Source organism: Corvus kubaryi, unplaced genomic scaffold (genome assembly GCF_017639235.1).
Source record: "Corvus kubaryi isolate FWS band 111438036 unplaced genomic scaffold, C.kubaryi_AGA036_p1.0 split1-65, whole genome shotgun sequence".
Taxonomy (NCBI): Eukaryota; Metazoa; Chordata; class Aves; order Passeriformes; family Corvidae; genus Corvus; species Corvus kubaryi.
The window spans coordinates 2,738,303-2,753,017 of NW_024582080.1; the positions used below are offsets into that span (position 1 = coordinate 2,738,303).

The window sequence follows — 14,715 nt, forward strand, 5'->3', positions numbered from 1 at the left end:
AGTGAGTTGGATTGTCCAGGTTTATGTTTTGGCTGTTTTAGCAGTTAACTAGTGCCCATACAAAGTCTTGAAAAAAACATCTAAGTCTCACACTGCCCCTAGTACCAGAGCAGTAGTTCAGCACTAATTCAGACACCTTTCTCACATGGCTCAAGGCAGAGGGAGGGCTCAGGTGCTGGCCCCTGCCCTCCTCACCAGCTCCTCTCTATGTTGTACATGTCTCAGCTCCTCACCTCCCAGATGTGCTCTGGATGCTACCACATGCTAGTAAAAGCTCCGCATTTTATGAAAAGTCTCTATGGACTTTGTTGCAGGCAGGTAACTCCTTGTCAAATGGACAGGGGGGTTTCTTCAGCATGCAGCTCCCATACATGAGAGGTGTTCTGAAGAGCAAGTTTCCCTGCCCCTCTGCCTGACGGCTGTGCCGACTGTAAATGCCACATCTCTCTCATCATCCCCATTTTCCTAATTCCTCCATGGGACAGCCATGCAAAATGTGACGTGGAAATCCTCTGCTGAACACTGAGTGACCCTGTGTGTCCTCCCAGCATGACTCTAGGCTCATGGGTCTCTTGGCAGGGCTCTTTCTCTTTGGTACTGGTGTGTTTACACTGCCCCAGTTCCAATGCAGATTTGATGGCAGTTAGTCCTGGGATGTCTGCTCTGCCTTGCACCATCTTCAAGCTCAGCCTGCTTCTTTGCAGCCACTGTTTAAACTCTGGCTAATTGTAATCCCAAACACACTGCTCTTAAAACTGCAGCTGCATCTCCTTTTATCACTGCAGGGATGTCTAGGGTAATGGCTTCCCATGTGGGTTTCAAAGAGCTAGCTCAAGGATCAAGAGAAGACTATGAGACACTGGCAGAGTCTGCCCTCAAATAGTGTGATTTCAGTCTTCAGTCTTCCATACTACTCCCAACTTTGATGCAGTTCCCTTGGTTTTCAGCTTGGGGCTGTGATAGATGACCTCCTTTCCATACTGCCATCATCTCTGACTAGCACAAGCCCTGCAGATAACAACAGATTGGCCGTGCTGGTCTCTCACATAGCAGCCTTTATGTCTGGATCCTCCCTTAGCACCCAGCAAAAGGGGAGATGGACTTTGCAGTGTGATCTGAATGTGCCTGGCCTCTGATGGCTCAAAAGGAAGCGGAGAGGTGAATGATCTATCCGCAAACATGTTCAATTCCAGAGGCCACAAGTCCCTTTACAGGTACATCTGGTTTGATAGGGGATGGACTAGATGACTTTAAAGGTCCCCTCCAACTCAAGCTGTTCTCTGATTCTATGAATGTACCCCTAGCATAAATGGCTTCCATGCACAGACTGGTTTGCAGTGCTGTTATGGTGTGGAAAGTTCCTGTGTCAAAAAAGGCTCTCTCAATTAATTGTATTTCTGCATGATGTTTATTTTGTATGTTTTTTGTGCAACCGTCCGTTGTCAGACATGATCAGAGCATTTAGGGTCCCCACACTCAGAGGTGTGCAAGCCCAGTACTTTTTATCCCTGTATCAAAGAGGAATGTGAAATTGTATCTGTTTTCAAGACACTTGTTGAAATCTATTTTTGTTGCTGCTAAAAATATGTCTTTATTGTGTAGTAGGAAAGAACTTCTTCTGGCTGAGCAGCTGCTCCAAGTGATCTGTAAATGTGCTCTCAGCCTCAGGTACAGAGCAGCGTCCCATGGCCCTTGGTTTGACTGTGCAGAAAGCAGTAGTGAAACAGCTGTTGGCAAGCCTGGTGTACAGACATGGCATTTTTCCTTCCTGTGAGTTGTTTTAGCTACAGAAAAGGAGTTCCTGTTGCCAGGCAAATGCTACAGTCACCAGTCTACCCTCCCATGTGCAAGATAGGTGCAAACCTACTGGAATAAATCGGACTGGCCTAGGAGCAGCAAGGCAGTTTAATCCCAGACTCAGGACTGAGACAGCTGTGGGGGTCAGGAAAACAGGAGTTCACAGCTTCAAGAAAAAAACGAAAATAATATTCATCGTCATCTGACATGCAAAGTAACCCTCCCTTAGAAATGCAGGTCAGCTGAGCTTCAAGGAAAGCCTGTGTATGAGGATCCTTGTGAAGTGGCTGAGAAGGGCTTTCCTCGACAAGAGAGTACATGGAGCAGCTATGTGCTGCACCAGACCAGGCCCTCTAGAGAATGGGGAATCTGACTATTTCCACTTTCTGACTTACTCTTTCTAGCTGGTGTCTACCCTGACTTCTGTCTCTCCCCCACATTTCACAGAGCAGGTACCTCTGCAGACACCTGTGGCAGCTTTGGAGGGATTCCCATAAGGATTTGCAGTTTTCCTTGTTTCTTAGCTGTGCTTCAGGATCACCCAGAAATCCAGCCCAGTCAGGCAATGTATGGGTCCCATGAGAACACTTTTCATTCCCTGCTCTTAATAAATCATAAATTTAGAGTATAGCCAGATACTGGCAAAGAGGCAATGCTGGAACTTACCTGGGATCATGTATGACACAGACATCTTGTTAGCTCAGTAGGAAGAATTTTCATTCAATCTAAAGGTGTTTTATTAATATTACTGGCTGGTAGAACATTAGTTTTATCAGTAGAATAATCAGGCTGCAGAGTATCACAAAAGCAGAAAAAATACTTGTAGCCCTCTTCAATGAGGGCCAGTTTGGAATGTGACGTAAGTGCTGGGTCACATTGGAAAACACTCAGTTTGTCACACATGCTGGATATGCCAAATTTGTAAAGTCAGCTGGAATGGGTGGTGCTTTTAATTAACTTAATGCTACACTTCTGTCCAAAACAAAAGGTAGTTTTACTCAACTGAAAGTGTTCCTAAGTGGTGTATGCTAAGTAAAGATACCTTTGTAAATACTCCTTTGTTGAATAACCTCTAAGCAACTCCCAGCTCCATTTAAACTGCTTATATACATTAGGTAGGAAACACTGCTTGTGGTGCTGAAAATTAGATTTTAAGATCTCTCATTAGGTCTGTAGCACTTTTGGTTTTTGAGATTTAAACCAGATTGCTATTTTCAGTTTTGCGTTCTGAAGGGGATGAGCCTGCATGGGAATGTCATTTGTGTCATTACGTGGCTGGACCATGAACCTTACAACACATAGTTTGCTCCACATTTCTGTGACAGCTCTGATGCAACAAAAGGAGTCAGAGGGCAATACACACATTTTATGCAAACAGGAAAATCACTTCTCCTGGGATCTGTTAATAAGTGGTAAATGGCTTCACACCTTTGCTACAGCCTGTGTTCAGTGACAACAGGGTGCTGTCACAAGAACTGTACTCAGAGAAAGGTTCTTGGTTGAATGAAGTCTTTGTGAGTAGGACAGACTGAAGACTCTTTCTGCCTGCTGAAAGACAGAAGCCTATCAAAAAGGAAAAATGGGAAATGAAGAGCATTAGTCTAAGACTAAGCAGGGGTCTGATGAGCCTGGTGTAGAACAAAAGCTACTTAGGTTTATACCTGTTTATAAATTAAGTTACTTACAAACTACTGAGAGAGGGAAAAGTAAACCAAATCCTGGCTTGAGAAAATCTCAGCGCTTCAGATCTCAGGGGTTCTTATCTTTGGGTGTTGGGAAGATTATTACTGTTTATAGGGTTCCCTTTGCTTCTGGATCATGCTATTTAGTGACCTTTGAGGTGGCATACAGTCCCTGTGAGGGTGCTCCTGCATCCCTAAATAAAAGAGGGCCAGGAAACAAACCAAGGATCCAGCCTGGCGTCCCACACTGCAGAGAACAATCTGAGGACAGCTCTCCCTAGGACTGCTCCCAGCCAGACCCACAAGTGAACCAGTGTTGGGTAAGATTCCCCCCTGCCTCCCATACTATCCATCCCAGCCAACACCATGCCTTCAGCACCTGCAGAACATTCCTCCCCTCTGGGCATGCAATATCCTTCATCCACCAGGTCTGTGCTATAGAAGCACCACTCTGGGTGCATGGTGGGATTCAGGACAACCCTTGGCTTGTCTAGAATTAAAAGTTTTATCTTAGGGACAGTGGGGCACCAGGTAGGGCCCATGAGAAGCTCATGGCCAAGCACTTGGTGGGATGGTCACAGGCAGGCTGTTTAGGGGGCAGTGGCTGTTAGCAGCCTCTGTGTGAGCCAGACTGTGCCCCTTGGCCTGGCAGGAGGCATAGATGTCCCGTACAAATTTATTGGTATAGGTATAAACTTTCTCCTCTGTGGTAGCTTTCACCTGTCATTCTTGTGTCTCATTTGAGCTCCCTGGCATGTCTTCTCTCCTACAAGATGAAGTTATCTGTCATCTGCTGCATAGGCAAGGGCAAACCTGGTTCCATGCATCAGAGAGTTGAATCAGAAAGGAAAGGATTAAAGTTGCTTAAGCAAAGATAAATCTGGCATTTCTGAATTTTAGGAGCAAAACACTGTTCTTTTGGTATAAGCATTATTGTCACAAGTGCGTTCCCAAGCAAGTGCTGAGACCAGGTCATACCCTACAGCTTGACCAGGAAATGCTTTGTCTTTGACGAGCAAGTGCTGTTGCTTGAGTCATTCTGAAACAGACAAAGAAAGCAAGAGAGAAATCATGAGGGAGGATGCAAATAAGGGGTATGGGTCACTGCTGGGTTCCCACAGACTGTGCTCTTGGGCAGGTGGCTTTAGATACCCTTTTCTAGAAATGTACCTTTCATGCCTGCTGCAGCTTACTTGGGGATTTGGGGCCCAAATAACATCGAAGTGCCCCCTCTCTCCTTGGAAACCAAAGTGTGGGAAGGCAGAAGAGGCTTTCTGCACACTCCACTCTTGCCCCAGTAGAGTGCTAGGATGTAGCTGGAGTATGTTTGAGTCTAGGTACTGTGGAGAGACACATCTGGTGTGATAGGAGGAAGCAGGAAGAACAGCAAACTTGTTTTTGCTGAGTCTGTAGCTGTGCTACAGTAAAACCCAACCTTCCTTAGACAAGTTTATTGTCAGTGCTGGTCACAAACTTGGGAAAATTTGCTTTAGTGTGAAAACAACACTAATAGCAATCTGTGCTTTCTGCTTCCTTCCTTTACTGTTTTGTTAAAAGGTCAAGGACAAACGTTAAAACACTGAAGAGTGTGCAGCATTTCCTTTTCTCGATGTCACCCCTTCAGTGTGTTTAGACCACTTTGTGTTACCCTGAACGACTTGCCAGAAGATGTTGCAATTTCTGTGAGTAATGGAAGTGCTGCTTAGAACTGATTTGTGCAGAAGATTATTTGTTTAAAGAGAACAAATGGAAGTAAGGTAATTTAGTTTTATGAGTTATGACAAAAAAGCAACATTTACAGTGTTTTTTGGTAAAGAAGTTCTGGGTTTGGACCAAGGACGCTTAGGTTTTGGCACTTTTGGGGTTGCAGTTTTTCTGTTTTTGAAACCTTCAGTTTTTCCTTGGGAATGTAGATGTCTTCTGTGCAAATTTTTGTTAGGCCTGAAAAATCCCCTTTCCTGGAGCAACAGTTTCTTGGTTGGTCTTCCTCAGAGGGGATCTGCTGGAGGTGCTCTGATATGAGGCAGGAGGATAGGAAACTCTGAAGGAAATACTTGTGTCTCAGATGCCAGCAAGTGAAAAAAACCCTGAAATATCAAAGAATCATAGATTAGTTCGGGTTGGAGGGGACCTCTAAAGGTCATCTAATCCAACCTTCCCTGCAATGAGCAGGACATCTTCAGTCAAATGAGGTACCTCAGAACCCCATCCATCCTGACCTTGAATGATTCCAGGGATGGGGTATCTACAGCCTCTCTGGGAAACATGTTCCAGTGTTTCACAATCCTCATCATAAAAAATTTCTTTTTTATATCTAGTCTGAATCCACCCTCTTTTATTTTAAAACCATTACCCATTGTTCTATAGCAACATGTCCTGCTAAAAGCTTTGTCCCCATCTTTCTTATAAGCCCCTTTTAAGTATTGAAAAGATGTCCAATGCTTCCATATTTTCACCTGACAGACAGTCCATTGTTGTGTTCCCTGCTCTTCAGCTGTTCCTCCATGTCATGTAGGTAAATACAACCTGTTCCAGTGCTTCACACCCACACAGTAAAGAGTTTCTTTCTAATAACTCACCTAAACCTACTCTCTGTCTAAAACATTGTCCCTTGTCCTGTCACTATATGCTGTTGTAAAAAGTCTCTCTCCATCTTTCTTGTAGGCTACCTTCAGGGAGGCCACAATTAGGTCACTGCAAAGCCTTCTCTTCTCCAGGGTAAAGAATCTCAATTCTCTACTCTTTCCTCATAGGAGAGATGTTCCAGAACTCTAATAATCCCAGTGATCCTCCTATGGACTCACTCCAACAGGTCCCTGTCCTTCCTGTGCTGAGGACCCCAGAGCTGGATGCAGCACTGCAGGTGGGGTCTCACCAGAGCAGAGCAGAGCAGAGGGACAGAATCCCCTCCCTGGCCCTGCTGCCCACGCTGCTTTGGATGCAGCCCAGGACACATTTGGCTTTCTGGGCTGTGAGTGCCCATGGCTGGGTCATGTCCAGCCTCTCACCCACCAGCACCCCCAAGTCCTTCTGGGCAGGACTGCTCTCCATCTGTTCATCCACAGCCTGTGCTGATACCGGATGTTATCCTGACCCAGGTGCAGCACTTTGCACTTGTTCTTGTTAAACCACATGATATTCCTCCCTATGGGCCCACTTCTCCAGATCAAGAAGACAGATCCCTCCTGGTTTCTAAACTACTGTTAACTTTATGCAGGCCTCTTCAAAGGGAAGAGGACTAAATCAATCTCTCCAGATTTTCTGCTAAGCTTGCCTGTACTTGTTTTTTCCATTATCCTTTCAGATCCTTTCATAACCCACTGCAATGAGGGTGGATCTGTCTTGCACCTCTTTTTATGCCCTCTCTCCTGTCTCCATTTCATCCCTGTGATTCCTCTTTGGGCCTCCATTGTCCCACATGTCTAGGGTGTGGAACAACAGAGATGCAAAGGTGGTCTGAAAGGTCTTGACTGCTGGGAGAGATAAACCCAGACTGGGCACAACATAGAAAATACTGTGGAAGTAAAAGACAAGGACAGCGCTGAAAAACTCACCTACAACCAAGGGGCTGTTCCAGTGAAGAAGAATAGCTGGTCCCTTTGTGGGTGAGGTCTGAATGGTTTTCACATCTTCTTTTTCTCATTTATTCAGTTTGTCGTATCTATCTGGATTGAGATTCAGTCCCAGCGTTCAGATCCCAGTTCCATTTTTGTGTGCTGCCCCAGATTCACCACTTCCAGTGCAGATGCTCCTTTTCTGTCAACAAAAGACTTGACAGCGGGATTTTGGATTTGCCTTAGTGGTCAAGGAAACCAGTGTTCTCCCTGGTTTTGTTTAGATGTCTTCTGTTGTTTCTTTGGTACTTACTTCAGAGATGATTGAGACATATGACTCAGACAGCAGGGTGAGTATCCTCTCGTTTAAGGGTTTTAGGGAATAAAGAGGTGGCAGATTAAGAGAAAGAACTGGTAACAGTTTTTATCTACACTACACTTTTTCTACTTTCTCTCCCTTTCTTATTTTTCAGTGGTTTTTGTCATTTTGCTTTTTCCCTGGTGATGTCTGATCTTGCATTTACCCCAAAGCCAAGCAGTCACTTACCAACAGACACGTGTGACATCTGTGTGTCTTTTATCACCCAGTGACAAACAGGCAGCAATGCAAATCTGCTTGCCATGAGAGAGGCTTCTCCTCATCTGGATGGTCACGAGTGAAAGGGAGCATTCTCAGCCAGTACACATTGCTTCTCAGGAGGAGCTACATGGAATGCAACAGACTTTAGGGAACCTTCTTCTTCCCACTCAGGTATTTTGCTCTGCTTGGTTCCTCCTCCAGCACCCATCCCTGGAAAAAAGTGAGTTTAATTCAACCAAAATGTCTTTTTAGACACCCTTTTCAGATGGTCCCTTGGGTGCAGTTAGTGAGGAGAGAGAGAAATTATTATGGTAAGTTTTATTTTTCGGAAAAACACAGTTGAACTCTAAAAAAGAGAAGACAAAGCAGGTTGATTATTACAGGGAAAAAAAATCCTGGCCACGAAACTTACCTAATCTTCCAAGGGAAATGGTGGAAATCTTATCAGTTTGGACATTAAAATAGGCAACACAGAGCACTACAAAAAATGTTGTTGTGAAATTCCTTTCATTGGCAAGTAGGTGGACTGATATTGCTTTGTGTATCTTTTACATTTATCAATCCTTCTCAGAGCTATCCTCTGCATCCTAAAGAAATATCCTTTGGCCGTGAGCACTTTGTTTCACAAGTAATTAAGTAGAAATGAGTATATCACTAAGTACATTTCAATATGTGTCCTCAGCTGGCTGGAACTCAACCCGGGGATTCAGGATCTGCTTGTAATTAACATTCCATAGTAAGACTCCACACCCTCTATTTGTCTCTTCCTAATTACGTGTTGGAAATACACATTTCTCGTACCATTAGTGATTTCAGCAGAGGAGTTTTAGTTGGGCCTTAAATTGCCCTCTACCTCAATTTAAATAGTCCCTGTTATTTTAGGTTTGTAGACATTACACAAATAAACCTTTTCTCAAGCTGTCATAGGGAAACAAGCCACTGACTCAAAAAAACCCTCCCAAACCCAACTGCTGAGCTGCCTTCTGGGTTGACAATATCATGGATTTAGGCTGTGATCTGTTGGCTCTCGAGGGTTTCAATACTGGTAATTAAAGGTGTCACTCCTAATTAGCATAGAGAGGCTGTGAATGTGAAGAGTAATTGTGAATCAGGCTGCTCAGAGATCTTCTTTCTGTGAAACTGTCTTTCCTTCCAGTTCATCAGAGCAAAATTTTCATGGCAATACATCTGCTGGGGGTGCTTTTCGTCACGAAGGACTGACTGCATTAGAAGATGGAGGAGCAAAATGCTTCAGCTGAATGTGAATGAGGGCTTTAACTTGGGTCAGGCAGCAAGGGACTGAATGGCTACATCTCCAGGTGTGATGACAAAGTTGTCCCCATTGTGGACTAGTCTTTTAACAAATTTGCCAGTGATCACGCTGCTTGCCTGTTCTGTCTGTCTTTCCTTCAGCTTATCCAAAGGCTCATATTCCCTGAGCCTGCTGTGCCCAAGGTGAGTCACAGCTCTCACATCTGTCTAGGGGCAGACAGCAATAGCGCTCAGCCTGAACTTAGAAAGAGGCCACAACATGCAACGCTGGATCTTCAGGGAGATACATCAATCCCTGTGTGGGTCCTAAGAGAGTGCCCAGGGATATGTGAAGAAACTGAGGTGCCAGTCTCCCCTCTGGTAGGTAGGAAATGGATGAGGTCCCCCTGGCTGAAGTCCCCTGTCTCTGGTCCCTCTGCAGCTCCTCTGGCTAGGTACTGCTACCATGCTGCTTCCAGAGCTGTGCTGGGATAATGTGTGTCTGAGGGCAGCTGAAACAGTTTGTTCCCAGACTCCACAGAGCTTTTGGTGCCCTTGACTGTAACAGTAATTAAAAACAAACAAATCTAGATGAGTTCTGTGGGGCTGCCAGATCCCACAGAGATACCTCAGTTTTCCTTTATGTTTTATATGGTAATGGCAGGCCTGGTGGTGAACTCTCTGCTGCTAATAGTAAATGGTGACACGTGAGATGTCACTCTGGAGACAGTGGGTGAAAATGTGGCTCTGCTGGAAGCCAGTGGCAAAACTGTTGACTTCAGTAGAGCCAGGGCATTTTGTGCGGTTATTTTCCATACATAATTCACACAGGGTGGGGAGAGGTAGGGGGGCGAAATTTACCCTCCCAATACTTCTCTTTTTCTCTAATGATTAATAAGTTAACAATAAGCAAAATAATTTTCTTCTGGAATAGTTCATATTTGGGAAATCCAATTCTGACCTACTAAGCCTGCTCTGACTGTTTTAGCCTTGAGGCAAATTTGCAAACTGGCCTAGGGAAGCTGGTACTTGTTATTGTTGCTTCAAAGACTGTCTGTGTGGGAGAGGGAATGAGATGTGTTGGGATTAAAATACCCTAGCTGTAAAAAGCAGTAATAATTACTGTCTACACGTGGGCAAGTCAAAAGAGGTTATTACCAAAAGGAATTTAAACTCCTATTTGCAGAGAAAACTGCCTGAAATCCAACATTATTTGTCTGTCCTGTATGGATTGTTTTTAAACAATTTTCTTCAAACACAGTTTTTGTAAGGCATATTTTAAATGGATCAAGACAATGTTAAGAGGCTTGGCATCAGGTAAGTGATGGTATAATGGGAATTACAGAAGACAGGTCTGCTCCCAGGAGCCCTGGGATCTGGGGGCCAGCAGAGCTGCCTCCCATGAGAGTACACAGCACACACCCTCCTGTCAGGCTATGTGCTACTCATCTGGTTTTGGTCTGGCTTCTTGAGAGAGTCAGTGTGCTCATGGCGCAGCTGATCTTTTAATAGAGCATTTTGCTCTACTCTCCTGAAACAATTAATATAGATTGTCAAAGGATATATATATCTATATATCTATACATATAGATAGTCAAAGGACTATCAGATCGTCTTAGTGTGATTTTACATAGATGCTGTGCACTTCCATGTATCTCCACCTGCATTCCAGTAACTTGTGATACAGTAGTTCATACTTTCCCAAAATGCATCAGCCCTTCTTCTGAGAATATGTTACATAATTTCATGTTAATTATTTTCACTCAGTCTATTCTCATTTACTTTAATGAAAATCCTCTTCAGACTTGTTCATGAAAATGGGAGGAGAATCAGTCCGCCCTGATGTCTGTGAGGATAACTTCTAATGGAGAGCAGCTGGCTTGTTGCTCTCCAGTCTTCTGCATGGACTTTCAATCATTTTTGTGGGGTTTGGGCTGCTCTGCTTTTTCATAAAATCACCAGGTCAATCCCAATCATGAAGATTGTCCTGTGTTGTTGAAAATACTCATTGAAAATGTTTGGAGTATGAGGAGAAGTGCTTCTCCATCTGCTATAATTAATAAGACAGTTTCCTAACCTACAGTTGGATGTGTGAGAAAATTCCTATGCCTGAAAAATATTGGGTGATGATGCCACATGCCATTCCTCCAGCCTCCAGTTTTGTGTTAGAAGTTCAAAGAGGTAGTGTGTGTGTGTAATACCACTGCCTCATTATAGCTTCTACTGACAGAATGCCATGCCACAATTCTGTCAGCTCCAAGATTAAGATATTTAATAGCGTCATTTGAGTTGTCTTACAGCAAGATTCAATCAGTTTTTCATTGCTTACATTGTTGGCTATCATTTGATTGGGCAATGCCTAAATGTACATTCAGTTTGGAAAAGCTGTTGCACAATGCCGTATTCCCTGTTGCTTCATGGAAACTTCGACTTCTTCTTAGCTTCACTTTCTGTGAGTTATACGCTGCTGGGGAACTGTCTTTGAATCAGAAACCAGTCATGAGAGCATCTGTTTTATTTGTGGTTTTGGGTTTTTTCTCTATTCAGGTCCACAAACTCAATCCAGTGACACATGTTTTTCATTTATGTGGTTATCAAAGCCTATTTCTTCATTCACAGGGCAGAAGCAAGAACATTTTCCTTCCTTAAGGTCCTTGTGTGTATGTTTGTCAAATAGCTGCCTTTTATTTTACTCTCATGCATTCCTTTTTCTTACCATCTGCTAAAAAGATTTAGCTTAGATAACACCTGTTTTCACAGTTTTTATCACCACAAATTAAAAATCACCTATAGACACAGAGATTTTCTTGCAGTCTCTATCTATTTCACACCCACCTGTATATGAAACGCCTTCAGTACATGTAACCTTGGTAGCTCATGGATCCAAAAATATCCAGCTGCTTTACCGATCTAATGAGAGCTGTATTTGTAGACATGAAGAAATACTGCCCACAAATTTTGCTACAGCTTCACAGATTCTGCTCATTCACACTGGGGTGACCAAAGAGGTTTTACAGAGTGGCTGCCTTCCTCACCCTCTCTGTCCAGCACCGGGAGATGGATAGGTAGTGCTCCTCCTCTTCTATCCCCATAAGTACCACTGCCTTCTCTGCTGCTGTCCACAAAGAGAAATAACAGCTCTTGGATTCAATTTATCATATCCTCACAAAGATGTCTGAAGTCACCCAGATGACTTGCTTGCTAAAAAAATATCTATTTCCCTGCATAAAGTGATTTTAGGTCATTGCCTCATATTTAGGTGTCTTTGGTGCTGATGTGTTAAGCAGGTGAGACAAATCCAACCCAAGCATCCCAGCCGAGTAGACTACAAGTGCCTGTTTATTCTTTATAGTACTGCTGGCAAACTCCTGGGTGCCCCCTGTTCTGCAGGATCATGGAGCCTCTGGAGTTCACAGTCTGACTCATAGCAATTGATGAAGAGCAAGGGTTGCACCATGAGGCCAGGAGCATGGAAAGAAGGTAATTTCATGTTAGTGACTGAGGCAATCTACACTGTGCTGACTCCAAACTACCCTGTAGAGGTTTTGCTGAAAGCAAACTAGACAGCTGTCCTTCCGAACTTCTCCTAACCAAGCTTTCACACAGAATCAATCAGGTTGGAAAAGACCTCTGAGAACATGGAGTCCAAGCTTTGATTGAGCTCCACCATGTCAACAAGACCATGGCACTAAGTTGCACTTCCAGTCTTTCCTTAAACACCTTCAGGGATGGTGACTCGGCCACTTTCCTTGGTAGCCCATTCCAATACCTAATCCTCTCAGTGAAGAAATTATTCCTAATATCCAACCTAAACCTCCAGTGGTGCAGCTTAAGACTGTGTCCCCTTGTCATATCACTGGTTGCCTGGGAGAAGAGACTGACTGCTACCTGGCTACACCCTTCTTTCTGCTAGCTGTAAAGGGCAACAAGGTCTCCCCTGACCCACCTTCAGGCTGAACACCCCTGGGTCCCTCAGCCACTCGTCACAGGAAATGTGCTCCAGACCCTTCCCCAGCTCTGTTGCCCTTCTCTGGACTTGCTCCAGCACCTCCATGTCCTTCTTGTAGTAAGGGGCACAAAACTGAACCCAGGATTCAAGGTACAGCCTCTCCAGTGACGAGTACAGTTGCACAATCACTGCCCTGGTCCTGCTGGCCACACTATTGCTGATACAGGCCAGGATGCCATCAGCCTTCTTGGCCACTTGGGCACACTCTGGCTCATGTTCAGCTGCTGTCGACCAGCACTCCCAGGTCCTTGTCCATCAGGCAGCTTTCCAGCCACTCCTCCCCCAGCCTGTAGCAGTGTGTGGGGTTGTTGTGGCCAAAGTGTAGAACACAGCACTTGGTCTTGTTGAACCTCATGCCTTTGGTCTTGACCCATGAATCTGGCCTGTCCAGATCCCTTTGCAGAGCCTTCCTGCCCTCCAGCAGACTGACACTCTGACCCAACTTGATGTCATCTGCAAATTTGCTTCAAGGTGTGTTTTGTCTCAAGGTGGCTCTATTTTGCAGTGGGCCCTGCTCTAAATGGCATTGGACTTCTTCTTCCAGGGACCTGATGGCCAGTTGCGGCAGTCCAGTTATCTGTAAAATAATGCAGTCACTGATTGTTTAGCTCTGGGTGTAAGTCATAGGTAGAAGTTCTTGCATACAGCCTTGGCCTTCTCAGGCTTTCTTTCCTCTCATGAGTGCCACAGTGTGTGTGAACATGGTGAACTGGCATTTCTTGTGTCCCATCATCCTTGTCATAGATCTATCCCTTTTGCAATCTGACTGTACTCTGCAAAGACTTTCCTCTGGTTGTCACTTGCAGTATCTCTTGTCTGAGTAAGTGATTCCTTACAATACTGGAAAATTGCCAGTAGGTCCTCAAGGGAATTGATGTTTGTGTCATCATCTGAAGATTGCTTAAATGGCCCAAATATCAACACTTGCTACCAGCTGGTCACTTTGAAATCAGCGGGGCCTTTAAATCAACAAGCGTTTACTGTTTTCGGTGTTTGCCCTATGCCATGAACTGAGAAGCAGTTGTTTGTTTTTCCTGGTTTCTCCCCTAGCTTGCATTTGTACCCTAGCTGTCCAGTTGTCATGCTACTTGCACTACAACTGTATGAATTTCTTCATTGTCACAATGTGGTAGCTCTCCCGGGTTCTGGTGGCTGGGCTGCCATGAGTGGTTTGCAGGCTGGAGAGTACCTCCTGCTGTAGGCAAGAGGAAATTCTGTAAGGCAGAAGTGAAATACTCCTGGGTGTCCACCCCTGTTGAATTAATATGTTCTTCAGTTAGAGAGAAATCTGCTTGGAAGGGCTGCTATATATACACAAGATCCTGTACTGGGCTGAGGGTGTTGGACCAGATCATCTTTCTCTACCTCCTTATGCACTCTGTGGTTCAGTACCATGCTAATGACTGTGTTATATGTGATCCAGATTTATTGATGGTCACTAATTGCTAAAAATAGAGCAGAGATGGAAAAAACCAGCTATTACTTTAATATTCAGTATCCCTAACTTGAAGCCTTTGTCTGATGAAAACATAAGCATATGCTGCAACTCTTGCTCTGCACGTTCTGCAGAGTCAGGGTATCCCTGGAATAGATTGCTGAAGGCCAGGTTATTTTAGTTAAAAATAAACCCAGAGCAATCGTGACAGGCTTGTAAATTAATGTGGTGCGTTCCCTGAGGACCAGCTCCCATCAGGGTTACTCTGGAGACCTCTCAGTGTCGTCCATCATCAGAGTCCTATCGCTCTAATGATGCATTTCATATTAAAGGGGCTCCAGTTGCTGGGAAGAGATTCTGCATGCTCATATTGTAAGAAGCATTACTGTCGTTAACCTCGGGTGTTC

The 14,715-nt window shown here is 44.4% G+C and overlaps 1 long non-coding RNA gene across 1 annotated transcript; it reads right to left on the bottom strand.

The window, feature by feature from the left end:
* Positions 1–5,188: 5,188 nt before the first annotated feature.
* On the bottom strand, positions 5,189–7,806 carry LOC121657981. Its single transcript, XR_006013813.1, has 2 exons — positions 7,034–7,806; positions 5,189–5,566 (listed from the first exon to the last, which is right to left on the bottom strand). It is a non-coding gene; the product is annotated as an uncharacterized LOC121657981 (long non-coding RNA).
* Positions 7,807–14,715: the final 6,909 nt, after the last annotated feature.